The 13,534-nt window shown below is 41.7% G+C and overlaps 1 protein-coding gene across 2 annotated transcripts in view; it reads left to right on the forward strand.

Moving 5' to 3' along the window:
- The window catches only part of SLIT3 (slit guidance ligand 3), a 738,435-nt gene that overhangs the window by 603,567 nt on the left and 121,334 nt on the right, over positions 1-13,534 (forward strand). The gene's annotated exons all lie outside the window — the stretch shown is intronic.

Raw genomic sequence — 13,534 nt, forward strand, 5'->3', positions numbered from 1 at the left:
AAAAGATGAGTGATCTTTTGATTCCAAGCACGGCAGGTCTGAAACCAAAAGTATATGAACAACTTCACAAGCTTTCTCTCTGCTTCTAGATTCAGGTCAATATTTTGGTTATGTTATAAAAAGCCTTGTATTGTTTAGGACCTAGTCTTCTGTGTAGACCTACACTATGTCTCCTAATAGAAAGTGAAAATCTTCAGGTAGTTTCTACCCTCAAGCGGTTTTAAAAAGCCTTTAAGGCTGTGTCTGTACTCACCTGGAAGGTCAACAGCTGGTACACAATTTTAGGTAAGCCAGTTGCTTACTTAAAATCAACCTTTCAGCCATCGACTTCCATGCCTGTCTTCGTGGCAGAAGGTTGACAAGAGTGCTCCTCCCGCCCACCATTCTTAATCCTCGCAGCTCATGAGGAGTTCCAGGGTCAACTTTGACCCCAGAATGTGCTGTTTCAGGGTAGAAACTACCTGAAGATTTTTACTTTCTATTAGCAGACACGGGGTAGGTCTACACAGCAAAGTTATTTAGAAATAACAGCCATCATTTCAAAATAACTCTCCTAGCGTCTACACAACGCAACCGCTTTTTTGAAATTATTTCAAAATAGCAGTTGGCGTATTTTGAAGTTGGTAGACCTTATTCTTTGAGAAATAGAGCCTATTATGAAATAGCGATTTTGCAATAGGTGCTTTTAAGACAGGGAAGAGAGACTATTTCAAAGTATGCCATGGTGTGTCCAGTGGCTCTATTTCGAAACAGACTGTGTGTAGAGGCTGTACTTCGAATTAGCTAAGTGCTATTTCAAAATACATTTTTTGTGTAGCAGTGTAATTTCAAAATGAGCTATTTTGGAATAGCTCTTCTGGAATACCTGCCATATAGTGAGCATAGATTTTTGACTTTCATAGCTCAGACATTTCTAAGCTATTTCAGACATTTCTGTAATAGCATCAACAACTACTCTAAACCACCATATATGTCCATTACCTGCTGTGGCATAAACAGAAGCATCCCTGAGGGTTTATTAGGATTATGTGAAGACTTCAACGTGAAGATTTTTCTGCCAAGGGCAGACTTAGAACCAATTACAGGTAGGTGTCCTGTGCCAGCATGGCTCTAAGTGTCAAGGGAATAATGAGCTTCCAAGGACTGCCTTTCATTTTACACCTCTCCCCAGAGCTGTCTACATGCAGTATGGCCCAAGGTCCAATCTATGATCCCATAATACCTCTACTGTCCCCTCTGAGGGCAGTCCTCCATTCCTTCTCCAATCAATCATACAAACTAACGCAGCTACCTCTCTGTCACTAGACAGTCATTTGTTAAATACATGAACTTGGTAAGACCTATGGTGTCACCTGTCCCTCTTGGGAACTTGCATAGATTTGATCCTCCCTGTATAATTCCAGATTTCCACATATCAGAGAAACTGAACTGACAAATTCTATGGTTAGAGACACATGGGGGTGGAGTGCCAGAATGGAAGTATGTTGGCAAAACAGTATGGGAAGAGCATGTAGAGCAGCACCTATTTGCACTATGCCTAGTGCTGGACTGCTCTATTAACCTTCAATGAAACCCTGGTTTTATGAGACTTCAATTAACTAGAATACTAATTCTATTCTATTTATAAAAAGGATAAACAAAATAACTCAAGTAACTGGTTCATTGTGGGAACATGATGCTGGTTGCCCTTCTGCAAAATTGACATCATGGGCACCCAGACACACTTTCTATGTTCAGCTTGCTTCTGAGTCCCTACAGACAATCCAGGATGGAAACACAAGAGAAAAACTGGAGAGGCAGAGAGCCTAGATTTCCAACCTGCCATCATTGCAATAACACCAGTGCTGATATTCTACTTAGGCTTTTCTGCTGAACTAGGATATGATGAAATCCTACCCACTGCAGAATGAAATTCTCTGTCTCCTTGTAAGAGGTATATTCATTTCAGCACTTTGTTATTTAGTACCTGTTGCAGTTAGAAATTTCCTGTGTAGAGGTATTTTGGAGTTTTATATGCAACATTAATTTACTGGCTTGGTAAGCTGTATGGCCATGTTTTTTTATTAAAATGGGATGTATAAAGTAAGTTAAATTTTAATAAAAAGGATTTCAGCTGACAGCTTGTTAGAGAGGTTGTCATTCTAATGTGGAAAATGTAAGTTTATAAAATGCAAGACCCCACAGCATTCATCAGAATTCCACTCCAAGTCCTTCATTACTTGAAGCACCACCTCAGACCCCTCCCAGAGAAAAAGCCATGCAGTGTGGGGACAATTAACACTAAATCCTTGCTCTAGCCATCACCAAGGGCTCTGCGCACAGTGACACAGCTACTATTTTAATGTGTAGTGTGAGGGGAAGGATACAGTTACAGCATGAGGGAGATATTGCTCTCCAGGGTACACAGCAAACCAGCTTGCCTAGGAATGGAGGCAGGTGGGGGGATGAACCAGGAGTGAGCTGATGAATTACTCACTTCTCCCTTTCAACGCCTGCTGAAATAGTAGACGAGTAATCAATCTTTTTGGGAAGCACTGAAGTATGAATGGCTGAAGGGGCAGCAGTGAAGAGGCACCACTGCCACTCTGGCTGGGGAAGTCAAGGATTACCTTCTTATACAGGCCTTTGTGGAATTTTGATATACATAGACTAGCTACTCAAAAGCCATGTTGTTTGAGGTCTGGCTCTTGAAACTGTCATTGTAATTGGTTATGTAAATAAGTTACAGCACTTTCCAAACAATTGCTCACTAGCAGTGTAGAGCAACTTCAAGGACTCAGCATGTATCTTGTGATGTGCTGAATATAGACTGGCAAATGGCTCTGATACATCCTTACCTGACATAGCACAGCTCTGGTGAGAGGTAAAAATACTATTGTCAAGCATTAACACTAAAAGCTAGGTTTCCAGCTCGATCTCCTGTAAGTTTCTGAGATCTGCTAGAGAGTCTCCTAGTTTCCACTTCTTTCTTCCAAATTTGCCATCTTGAGGTAGAAACAGAGGCCAGAAGACATTTGTTTCATGTTCTTCTTTTATGGGAAAAAAGATTCTTTCAAAGATGGTGTTTACTTTCAAAAGAGCAGTGTCTACACTGGTTTTCTTCTTTCGAAAGGTATAAATCTGCACCTCATTTGCATTTTTGATTTCCCTCATTTGCATGCCTCTTTTGAAAGAGGAATGCAAGTGTAGACACAGCCTTGGGCTTTTGAGACAGAAGATACCACAGGCAGTTGCCATTCCCCTCAACATTTCCCCACTTCCCAAATTTCCATGGGTTATATTGGAAGGGAGGGGGATGCCATGCAGAATATCCTTACTGCCTGCCAATACATTACTGGTGTTTTTAGCCAGTTCACACCTGGGCTTTCTTTGCTCTGTGTGCAGTTCTGAAGAGAAGGCTTGTCCTTTGGGTTCACTCACATTTCTAGTCCTGCTGTCAGACATAAAAGAGTAGCAGTGTGTAGTCCAATGTCCCTCCAAATCAGTTCCTTAGAAAAGCTTTTTTTATGTCTGAAGCAACTTTCCCAAGCTTGCTTTTCACATTTTACCCCAGCACTTGACTTTCAGTTCTTTTTTAAAAGGCAGAGTAATCTCTAATAAAGGCCAGGCTGTATCTAATAAAGGCCTGACGGTATCCAGCTGCTGTTATTAGGTCTGTGGGAAATAGCAAGGTTTTGCACTGGGGGGGAAAACACTGGGGTTACTTATGTTGTTATAATAAGCTTAGTCTAGTTTTAGATTAAATATGCATCAATCTTGTTGTCTCTGGACTCATATTACTACTGCAATACTTGGATAGAGCAGTGATGGAGCTAGAGACACATCAGCTTATTAAGTGTATTTTTAATTTGTGTTGCTATGCATCTATACAAAATGTTTGATGTTTTCCTGTTTCACAGGCTACTGCTACACTACCGTGGCCCGTTGGAGGGGCCACGGTAATGAGGCAATTCAAAGCAAGCTAATGAGGTGCTGACACACATATTCAGCACCTCATTAGCAGAATGGCAGCCGTGTGAACAAACGTCAATTTTCAGATTGACAGTGAAGATGGGGGCAGCTTTGAAATAGATGCCCTGCTTTGACATTCCCTTACTCCTGCAGAACTAGAACAGAGTAAAGGAGTGTCAAAATGGGGCTCTTATTTTGAAGCTGCCGCCAACTTCACTCTCAATCTGAAAATCGAAGTTTGTTCGCCTGGCTGCCTTTGGGCTAATGAGGTGCTGAATATGCATGTCCGTGCCTCATTAGCTTGCTTCGCATTGCTTCATTACCATGGCCCCTCTGACGGGACCATGGTAGTGTAGCAGCAGCCACGCTCGCTCTTCCTTTCCTCACAATCTCCCATGCACTTCCTCGACAACTTAAGCTTCCCAATAACCCTTTAATTTTTCACCTCCCTACCAGTAATTCTCTGTTCTACTGGCAGCTGTGCTTCAATTCTCTTACTCACTAAAAGGGCCATTCAGCTGACTTACTTTCTATCAAGCACTGCCCTCTCTGACCTCTGGGTTTCTGAATTCTCCCTCTCTGATCATCACCTGATCTTATTCAGCAGCACCAATTAACGCACTTCCTCATGCCCTGGTACTCAGCCTTTCCCTGACTTAGACTGACATGGATCAGTGAGATCAAAGGCATCTAGAAACAGCGTGCATTATCTTGCCATTTCAGTTGTACCTATCCTTTATGCATCCTGGACACAAGTCAGAAATGCAACTGATCCTAATAAATGGCAGATGGTAGCACCTCAATGTAGTTCTCCAATAGAAACCCTGCTGTTTGCATCTTACACCCAGTTCAGGGATGACACAAATACACAATTTTTCTCAGAATCTTGAAGTGTCTTCATCTACCGTGTATGACATTACATTGGATATTTCAGTTTTCCAGGGCCTGAACCTTGCATCCTGCCTAAGCTGTCAGGTTTGAGTTGTATTTTAGTAGTGTCCATTCCCTGTTCCGATCAGTCATACACACATGACAGGAACAGGGGTCTGGCGCTCAAGCAATACATCCTGACACAGCTCCACTTGCTGTCTTCACACCCAAAGATTTGTTTTTGCTTGGCTGGCTATGAACCCATTTGGTGAAATGAAATAGTTTTCTCTTCCCTGTTCCCTCTTTCTTCCATTATCTGTCAGCACAAGTCAAACGAGCTTCTCTCACTTGCCTGCCGTACGTCAAGGGACACAGTGACTATCACTGAAATGGGTGAGCTATCTATCCTGTTTCACTCTACTTTAGCTAATGAGACTAGGCTAACACCTGGTTAGCAATAGTTGCCCTGAGCAAAGAGCAGCTGCAGGTTTAGTGGAGTACTGTCAATTCAGCATTATCATTACTTTTGGGTACTGTACATTCAGCCAGGGGTAGAAAAAGAAAGGGCTTTAGGGGCTGCAGACCGAGGACCTGGGCTAAAGGGCCACTAAGTGCATGTTAACTGGCTGTGCCTGGCCAGGGCAAGAGGTGGCAGCTCCACGCACTGCCATCTCCCATGCTGGGCAGAAGCACTGTGAGCACTGGAGTAAGTTCTGTCTTTGCACTGCCGTCACCTGCAGCCCAACCCCATAGTTCTTATTGGCCAAGAATCCTGGCCAGTGGGAACTGCAGAGGGATGTGCCTGCAGGCAAGCACAGGGCAGCATGGGTTGCAGGGAGCCACCTGTTTTCCCCCAACACCAAAGGGGAGCTGCCCCAGGTAAGCACTCTCATCCCAACCTCTGCCCTGGCCCACTTCAGCACCTGAACTCCCACCTGTATCCCCCATCCCCACCCCAGCCTCTTATTGTAAGCTCCCTGCCACATTCAAAATCCCTTGGCCCCAGCCTTAAGCCCCCTCCTTCACTCCAACTGACTCATCCCCAGGCCCACCCCACCAGCTGCACTGCCAGTCAGAAACTTCATTCCCTTCCCCACCACCTTCTTGCTGCAACCTCCAGCCCCCTCCCAGACTCCATACCCAGCATTCTGGCCCCAGCCTGGAGCTTAGGTGACCTCACAAAATCTAATGGAAATGGTCCCCCTGAAGCATTAATCTGGCCCTGCGTTCAACCTCCTGCGGTCAAGATATAGCAAATTTATAAGAAGTCAGTTGAGATGAACATACGTGTACTAATGTGTTGTGTGCCATTTCCCAGTGCTGGTATATTACCATCTGCATCATTCTTGCAAATCAGTGTGATAATCCTGAAGTTGCATATCTGATAGAAATATCTGTTTGTGGATGCAAATGCCTGGATTTTCTGGCAATCAGCATTATTTGTGCACTAACAGTTAACATGTACTTAAGTGAATTTTCTTTTTAATGATAAAAAGAGAGAAACAATTTATCTGAAAGCTTAGGCAGACTTGGCCTTGGGGCTGCTTCAGCCAGGAAAGATATTGCAGTCTGCTTAATATATTCTAAACAGAAAGCTCTTTCAATTCAGAGAGTTTGAATTATTCTATTAAATGGTATTTTTAGCTGTACCCAAAATAGAGAATCTGTCTGTATTTCACATCTGACAATTTAAAAAAGAAATAGATCCACATTTATTAAATGGCCCTCTGAGAGATATAAAGGTCTAACAGGGCTTCCAAAAGCTGATTTCAGCACTTACAGAGCATGATAGAGAAAAATAGCCTTGGAGCCTTCAGTGTGCCCTTTAAACAAAGCCATATTTTCTACATGTCATTTTAAAACAACACTTTTAGTAGAGATGAGCCCAAGATAAACTTTGCCCAAACTTCAGAGATTTCAGAATTCAAATCTAAATCTAGATCTAGATCCAAACTTTGCAAATGCCCCTGCCTTCTTGGTGAGCTGAACTAAAACCCCATATCTTAAGACCTTTTCAGGTCATTGAAATATGGTGTTTCCTAGTACATTTCATGCTTCATTCTCTCACTCTCTGCCATATTTTTTGGTAAAGTTGCCTATATTGCAAACAATGTTCTGAACATCCCATCAAAAATGTTGTGACCCTAACTTAATTATACAGTTTACATATAGCATTGCCAAGCAGCTCCTAATTTTTTTTATCTTAAATGTTTAAAACAAAAGTCCCCAAATAACAATGGCTTTTTCCTGTGCTTCCTTGTTCCCCTTTAGTTACTGCTTGAGAACTTTATTTACCTTTTGGCTTCCTCTCAACACAGAATGCTCCTGTATGAGACAGTGGCCAAGCAGGCATTCTATAACACAAAAAATTACAAGTGATTCTAACTATTGCCACTTTGACACCTTGTGGTAATAGTCTGACCTCAAATCCCAGTGTTCTCCAATATAAAAAAATAGACAAGATCGGGGTGAGTGGAGAAAGCAGCTGTCATTTTAAATGCATCATTTTTATTTTTATTTTTTAATATAAAGTAGGGTTCAATGTATACTGAATTCACTGATATATTTAGCCTTGGGATTAACTGGATGACTTTGAATTTGGGCTTTATCTATTGGATTAGATTAGATCTGTGTAAATGTCATGAGAATGAAGTTTCACCATGTGGCACGTGATATGGAATCCAGTCAAGCTTCCTGTGTAAATGGTGGTGCTTTTTTCAAATGCAGAAACTCAGATTGACGTGTCTTTCATTATATCATCATATTGTGAAAAGCTGTGGTTGTTTCAAATTAGCTTAAAATAGGCTTTGACATTTTTTCTAAAAAAAAATGTCACCATCCTTTGTATACTATGGCAGGAAGTTAAATAGAAAAGCTTTATGCATCCCTGATAATTGCTATGTATGATAATAGTATAATCACTAACTTTTCAAGAGTAAAATCATAAGGCTGTTGAGTTCTGTTCACAAAATGTTGTATTGGTATAAATATTACCACTTCATGCTAATACTCTAAAATAACCTGGAAATGGTTGAGAATATTGTAGCTTGAATATACATTGCAAAGGAGCTATGCTGGAACAGTCCGTCTCTAGGGGCCCAAAGGTTTGTTTCTGTCTCAGTCGCCATTTGCATTGTCAAGTGTCCTCATTTGCATGACCCTACCAGCAGCAGTGCACCATGTAGACATGGCCTTAGAGTACAACACACACATTTCAGGGTTCCATGGCTAAACACCCAACAGATAGCAAGATAAAAAGAGAGGAAAGCTTTGTCTAACCTAAAAAGCTGTTTATATTGGCTTCTTTTCCATGTCAAAATGAATTGGGAACTGCCCCAAAATGCATTCTGAATGTTGGAGCACTGTATTGTGAGAATTGTGCCTATTATCTTAAATAAGGATTTCTAAAGTTTATCCTTGTGACTTCCTTCCTAGATCCTTTCCATAGCCAGAGCCCAAGGGTTGGTGCATGGGAAGAAAGTATCAGGAAAGCAGAATCCTTTCCCACAAGTGACAGTTCCCGAGTTATTCCATATCAGATCCAAAGTGACACTCACAGCTGTTGCACCCCTTTCCATTTGGGGTGAATGGCTGACAGATCATGCAGATATGTATCTATTTGCCCTGGCCCACACTAATTTCTTGCTCCCTTTCAAAGCAGTAGGCACTCTTGGGCTACGTCTACACGTGCAGCCAACATCGAAATAGCTTATTTCGATGTTGCGACATCGAAATAGTCTATTTCGATGAATAACGTCTACACGTCCTCCAGGGCCGGCAACGTCGATGTTCAACTTCGACGTTGCTCAGCCCAACATCGAAATAGGCGCAGTGAGGGAACGTCTACACGTCAAAGTAGCACACATCGAAATAGGGATGCCAGGCACAGCTGCAGACAGGGTCACAGGGCGGACTCAACAGCCAGCCGCTCCCTTAAAGGGCCCCTCCCAGACACAGTTGCACTAAACAACACAAGATACACAGAGCTGACAACTGGTTGCAGACCCTGTGCCTGCAGCATAGATCCCCAGCTGCCGCAGAAGCAGCCAGAAGCCCTGGGCTAAGGGCTGCTGCCCACGGTGACCATAGAGCCCCGCAGGGGCTGGAGAGAGAGCATCTCTCAACCCCCCAACTGATGGCCGCCATGGAGGACCCAGCAATTTCGACGTTGCGGGACGCGGATCGTCTACACGGTCCCTACTTCGACGTTGAACGTCTAAGTAGGGCGCTATTCCTATCTCCTCATGAGGTTAGCGACTTCGACGTCTCGCCGCCTAACGTCGAAGTTAACTTCGAAATAGCGCCCGACGCGTGTAGACGCGACGGGCGCTATTTCGAAGTTGGTGCCGCTACTTCGAAGTAGCGTGCACGTGTACACGCAGCTTTGTGGAGCTAAGATGAGCACAACCAGCAACAGTCTCCCATAAAGTACTTGTCTTCATGGGCCCTGCACCCATAGGACCCAAGAGCTGCACGCCCCCCAAACACACATTGTAGCTAATTTGCTTCTCGCTCCTTGTTAAGGGTTAATTGGTCAGTGTATGGTGCATGGGATGTCATGGTACAGAAGAATCAATTTATTTGAAATTTTTACATTTCAGGTGGATTCTCCCTTTGGATAAAAATTCAAAAAGTTTTAGCTTCCTTTCTCCGACTCCAACTTTCTCTAAGCGTAATCAATCTTTATAGATTCCAGGTCACATGAGGAGTTTATAAGTGTGGAGGAAAGGGGCAGTTTTTCTTTCTATTCGACAGCTGAGGATTTTTTAATTTTATTATTAGGCTCCAGCATTGAATGCCTTATCAGAAACTCTCTCTAGAGTTTGTTTAATTTAGAAAATAGAGCGGAGACAAAAGAAAATGGGGGAGATCATTATACTGAAACAGAAGAGAGAAAATAAAATACAAGTTTATATAAATAACATATTCTTTAATAAAAGGCAGTAGCTTTTCTGTATATTTTTATTTACTTTTAAATAATGCAGACAAATAAAAGTCAATTTACAGTAAGAGTTTTTCAGACCAAAAAGCTTGCACAAAATTCTTTGGCACCAAAGCAGTTTACGTGGAGACAAAAGCTATAACGTTAGTAATTATAATTATTGATGTTTGCTGTTATAAATGAAAACCAAGTAGGTTTTTTGTCAAAGACAATATGGCACAAATTCTGAGATGATCATTAGGTTATGTTTTCGGCTTTCGATGCAGTACACTAAGCACTCCTCTGCATGTAGATATATGTCCTCCCTCATGATACCTGATAATCCTTTGAAGGTTATCAGATTGATTTCAGTAACCTAGGTCTACATAAGAAGAACTCCACCAAAAAGGGTTTCCTCCTGATGAAATCTCTGCCTGCCTTGGCTTGTCTCTCGCAGATCCTTTCTCTCTCTATGGCTGCATCTACACTAGCAAGTTATTTTGAAAAAAATGGGCCTTTTCTAGAAGAACCTGTGAAGTGTCTACATACACAATATGCTCTTTCAATCTGAAATCAAAAGAACTCAGCACTTTTTTCCAGCATCCCTCTTCCTCTCCCAGATGAGGAAGACCACTTTTTTTGGGAAAAATTCTTTTGAAAAAAAAAATCATGTGTGGATGCCCTGGGGATGTCCCTCCCCACTTATGAACTCCCCATGTGATCAGAAATCTATAAAGCTTGATTATGCATAGAGCACATGAGGAAAATGACCCAAGTACTGTTAGAATTAGGTTGGAAAATGGAGACAAAAACTTTTTTGAATTTTTATCCAAAGGCAATATCTTCCTGAAACGTAAAACGTTCAAATAGATTGATACTTCTGTGCCATGACAGCCTGCTACATCCTTTTCAAAAGAGAAGTCCTCATTGCATCGGGTTTTTTCAATCCCCCATGCCATTCTTTCAAAAGAGTGGGCACTGTGTGGACACTCTCTATCAAAGAGCGGATCATTTTTTTGTTCCAGTTTTTTTGAGGGGTAGACACACTCTTTTGAAAGAAGTGTTTTTGGAAGAGATCATCAAGAAGAACTTTTTTCAAAAGATCGCTGTAGGGTAGACATAGCCTATATCGTTCAGATTAAATTGCATCTATTTCCCCTGTATAAAAGGCCACTACAATAGCTTGAAAAACTGGCCGATGCCTGTGGAGTCACATGGACCAGTGTCATATTAGGTCCTAGAGTTCTGTACTGACCTTTCCTCAGTGGAAGTATAGTTCCATTAGAGCCTCTCTACCATTGCCTGCCCAACCAGCCACAGCTGTCCCCAGAACAGTGGTATGAGAGCTGAAAGAAGTACCAACTGCTCCAGAAGTAAAATAAGGAAAATGCACCCTCAAACTGCTCTGTCACACCCTGTTGCAGCTCCAGGACCTTGGGGCACCGTATAGCTGCCTGAGCAGCAAGGAGAGTCAGTGAAGAGAAGATACCCACCCCTCTTTTATACAGAAGGTCCAGTCCCTCTTTGTTGATGTGGGGGGTATGATCTGGCTTAGTGTTCTTTGTCTTATAAGGTAATCTTGTGACAGTTTCCCTTCCAATGATAAGGACCATCTAATAATCCGATCCCCATTGCCACAGGTCTCCCTTCTTAGAGTCCCAGCAGTGACAGGGTGTAGACACATGCTGGGAAGGCATGTTACACTTTCTGCCTGCAATAACTTTGGGTGTAGAGCCGTTTTCCTCCTCTCCTTCCACAAAGTTTGTTCTGAAGAGCAGTTTTGGCTTTCACAGGCCTATTTCTACCTTCTTCATCTCAGCAAGGGTTATTCAAGTAAGGAGTGAAAGAGAAAACCCTCTGGATTTTAAAAATGGATACACAGGATCCAACAGTAGAATGAGAGGACCCTGCTTAGATCTTGACTCTTTCCTACTCCAAGTGAGACTATATACTGTTGCCATCTGGTAGCCTGAAAAGTCAAGACCCTGGTATTCAGCATAATGGATGGTTCGAACAGGAGAAGAAGATCTCCATGGATGATAGACTAGATTGATACACAAACTAAGCAACTCCACACTGGACAGGGAAAATGGAAGGAAATAGTGAGGGAGGCATCAGACTCCAATGGCGCTGAGCCCATGGTTGTGGTTGTTGATGATGATCTGGTAGACATTTGAAGCACTGTCAGATCTCTAATGGCAGTTCCCAATACGTCTATATTTTATAATACTTCAATAATTAGTCCCCCTTTGCTTTATAATGCTTTGACAGTAGCAGGCTTACCTTGACCTGATAGTGTTAAAAAGGGAATGTGCTTAAAACTGAAAGGTTTTATGATAAACACCTAGATACCACGTGCACGTAAGTACAAGGGAACTGTGGAAGGACACAAACAACTTTTCATGCTTTGCAGTGGAGCTATTTAACCAGCATTGTTAAATGAGGACAACCTGGCAAAATTTCACAGTTATGATTTTTTTCAGACCTCAACTTAAGTGATTATTTGAGCGCCTCTGCTATGATCTCTTCTAATTGCCCCAGAAATGCCACAGTCTTTATGTATTTCATTAAAAAAAAGAAATGCATTTAAAGAGTAAATGGTCATAACTTTGAAAGAAAACATTAGAGTTCAGTGCTTTATATGTATATTGTGTGTGTGTGTGCGTGCGTGCATGCGTGCGCGTCCGTGTATGTAGCTCCTGCTTAATTATTAGGAAATATGCCTTAGTGCATTTAATATTTACTCATAGGGGAAAAATCTTCACATCTTGGCATATGGAAGTATCTGCACACATGAATGTTAGGGAAAATTACATGTCTAAGACTGTGTCTGATCTTTGGTATGGGTAGAGCCTTTCGGGGCTAAAAATATTTTATGTATTGTGCTGTAAAACAGATAATATTTCGTCATGTATACTCCACGCCTTATAATATTTGTCCTATGTTGAAGGGGGTTTCCTGCTGTGCAAATGAATTCCTGTGAACATTAGTTTTGTCTTAAAAAATATTTTTTTTCACTGTTGCTGCAGTGCATACCCAAACTGGAAATGCTGTCTATTGTATTAAGTATACCTGCTGGATGTGGGAGAGATGTTTTTTGGGGGGTAGTATAAATGGGAGTTAAACAGTCAACCATGATTTGTATTTTTTAAAATCTCCCCCTGTATTACTGAAGATCATAAAAAAATTAAAATCTCAGATACAAGATGCTGCAATGAAATTTTTAGAAAATAATCAGATGTTTGGGTTGGAATAAGAGAGGTTCTAATATACCAATATCAAGCAATGTGACATACCACACAAGGGTTTATTTAAACTCTGTCTGTACAATCTGTTTGCAGTCAGAGGGCAGAAATTGTTCTAATGGGGTCAATTAGAACTTGCAATTCCTTGTAAAAACTGTAATTAAATATAACCTTATGCCAAGGGCACACCATGTGTGGGGTTTTTTTACCCCTTCCTTCCATAACAGTCTTCTATGGAGAGCTAAATGAACTTTTCTTTGAGCTGCAGATCAAAGGTCCTAGCTATACTGCCTTCAAATTACTGAGCAAAACCATCAATGAACTGCTATGATGCACTGCACTGGAGACAATGGATTTGCAAAGCAAATAAATTCTACCAGGGTTTGAGTATAGTTTTGAAGTTGTGATGAGTCAGAGATTCCATCATAGTTACAACTTTTAAAGTTCTATTAGATCCTGCATTTCCACGCAAATACAGATGACACAGCCTGACCTGGCCAAAGTTCATATTATCATGTGTGCCTAATCATTAAAATGTGACTCTTTG

Source organism: Carettochelys insculpta, chromosome 15 (genome assembly GCF_033958435.1).
Source record: "Carettochelys insculpta isolate YL-2023 chromosome 15, ASM3395843v1, whole genome shotgun sequence".
Classification (NCBI taxonomy): Eukaryota; Metazoa; Chordata; order Testudines; family Carettochelyidae; genus Carettochelys; species Carettochelys insculpta.